The sequence below is a fragment of the Neltuma alba genome, unplaced genomic scaffold (genome assembly GCF_004799145.2).
Source record: "Neltuma alba isolate B1F8T4 unplaced genomic scaffold, ASM479914v2 tig00000413_pilon, whole genome shotgun sequence".
Taxonomy (NCBI): Eukaryota; Viridiplantae; Streptophyta; class Magnoliopsida; order Fabales; family Fabaceae; genus Neltuma; species Neltuma alba.
The window spans coordinates 92,033-94,908 of record NW_021632040.1 but is presented as its reverse complement, the minus strand read 5'-3'; positions in this window follow the sequence as shown (position 1 = coordinate 94,908).

Genomic DNA, 2,876 nt, shown 5'->3' with positions numbered 1-2,876 from the left:
TTGATCACTGGTTAATCGAACATGTATCAGATAATTGATAGTTCTTTTTAAACCAAATTCTGTAAAGTTTGATTGATCACGTGTTAGATAATTCTCTGTGATAGATAACCTGTTAGATAAATGTGATGATTGATTATTGATAGAACTACTTGAATATAAGATGTTTTAGGAGATTATCAATCATTGGATTGATAAATGGTTGATCAATAAGATGTCAGGAAAAAGGTATAAACTTCCACACGTATAATAGAAGGTTTATCGATCACCTGATCGATCAAGTTATAATCGATAATGACTCAGATAAAGTGTAAGTTTACTTGACTCACTTACTATTTTAAATAGTTTATGAATTGTCAATCATATTATCAATCATTAGTTCATCGATAACTTTTTCTAACGTTGTTTGACAAATCAACTCAGTTTATTCAAAAATCTGTTCTGTCAAATTGTTCTCTATTGTATTACAAAACAAGCTTTTCACAGTCATTGATCAATCAAGTTGATTGAGCTCAAAATATTAATTTCTTTTCATATCATTATCCATGATTTTTGTCATACTTTCTGGTCCTTTTTAATGAAAATTGTGCTTAACTGAGATTTATGGTTCTTACTTTAAGTTAGTGTCATTTTGAGGATTAAATTGTCATAATTGGTTGTTAATTGGATTCAATTAACTTCTAGGACAATTGATACTTCAATTTGTTACTTTTTTATTGTAGGACACTAAAGATTTGGGGCCAGAATTGAAGAACTCAAGGCAAAAGAAGCAAGAGAAGACCCTCTGCCTATGTTCGCCGCGGCAAAAACCCTTCTGCGAAGACAGGTCTCTGCCATGTTTCGCCGCGGCGAACCTCTCGAAGCAGCAAATTCCAGACCCGACCATTTCGGGAAATTTTGACCTACCCATCCCTAAAAACCGACCCATGCACGTAAGTTTCGGGTTAGAAACCCTATTTTGGGTATGATGACTGGAGAGGACATTCATTCAGCCACCACCTACGTATCTTTCATCCTCTTCTCTCATTTCCACCTCAGAAACCCTAATCCCATTTCCATTTCTTCCATTTGCTGCTACCATGGCTGAAGAACAATATCTGGTTGGAGTTGATTCAAGAGTTATGACTAGCTAAGCTTCTCAACTCTTGAATATGGTAGAAGAAGCATGAGTTCACAAAGCTTCAAAGGGGAGTTAGCTTCATCTATAAGTTCTAGTTCTTTGTTTATGAATTTCTAGGTCTTAGGATTTGTAAATTTGGGCTGAACTATTTTGATTATGGTTGTAATCAATTCTGGATGATTGTCTTGTGTATTGGTTTATTAGTGTTGAATTTGAGCTTCAATACATGTGGTTACATGTATGTTTTTATGCAACTCTTTTGATACTCTCTGTCTTGCATGGTAATGTGTGATTGTTGAGTTAATCTGGGCTTGCATTTACCAAGTGCATTAATTAATCTTAATACACACACTAAGTGAGCTTAATAGGATCTTATGAAATGGGTACCATTGATTAAGATCCTAGACTTAAAGAGTTCTTTAAGGTGTTTCATTTAGAAAACTTGGTGATTTCTACTCCCATACTTATTTTGAACTATGATTGCTTCAAAGCTATATTCAAGAGATTACATATCATTAATTTCACTTCATTACTACTATCTAGAAAAATCCAAAAACATAGTCACTTAGATTTGAATTAATTGCATTTAGTTTTAGCATTTCGTCAATGGATAAAAACACCAAAAACCCCTTTTTCATCACTCTGCATAGCATTAATCTAATTTAGACATCTAATTTAGGCTCCCAAAAGAGAACGACCCGAGTTTGCACTACTGCATAGCTTGGATAATTTTTGAGCGAGAACCTCTAAGCGAACGACAAGAAAAGGCTCTCTTTCAAGTGGCGCCGTTGCCGGGGAGCCAAGAAATTGGTTCTCTAGGTTAGCTTGTGCTATTTGATTGACTTTTGAGGTTTTTGATCTTTATGGGTAGCATTTAGGGTAGTTTAGTTGCATATTTGTTCATAGTATAGGTTTTCATCTTGCATAGCATCAAAATTTTTGGAAATACAAACAAATATACTGATCTTCTTGATTTTCAGCATTTCTCACGTTGCATCAGTGAAGTCCAGTGTCTGATAAGCATACTGCCCACTTTCGCCGCGGCCAACATTACCTTTCGCCGCGGCCAACTTTTCGAATTACTGAAGAAATTCCCTCGAGATACTTTCGCCGCGGCCAACCTGTTATTTCGCCGCGGCCAACTCTTTGAAAAACCGAAGGAATTTCTCTCGGGATACTTTCGCCGCGGCCAACCCCTGATTTCGCCGCGGCCAACTTCTCTGAAAGTTTTTGACACTTGCATTCAGCTTCTTTATCTGTGCATACTTACTCATACCCCACCCATACATACTCATACTCACCCATACATACTAATACTCATCCATATACTTTCATACTCACACCTTACACTTGCATCCATCACATTGCATACTTTTATTTGACTTTGTGTGCTGCAAGTCGATTTTGTTACTTTTTCTCTTGTGATACTTATTTTGCATGCCACGAAAAATCAAGCTTGTGCCCTATAACCCTGAGATTGAGAGAAGACTCACAGAGATAAGAGAGAGAAAAGAGTCGGAGGGACAAGTGAGTTGGTGATCGAGCAAGAGAATATTTCAGTGGAATCTAGCCTATCCAGTAGTGAGAGTGAACCTACTGACCAAGAGATAATGGCTGATTTACCACAAAACCAACCTCATCCTAACCCCAATGCCAACCAAGTAAGGAATGGAGGCAATGGAGGAAATGGTGAGCAAGAGAGAGTGGGAGAAAATAATGGGAACCCTAGAAGAAGAACAATTAGGCAAGCCACCACATC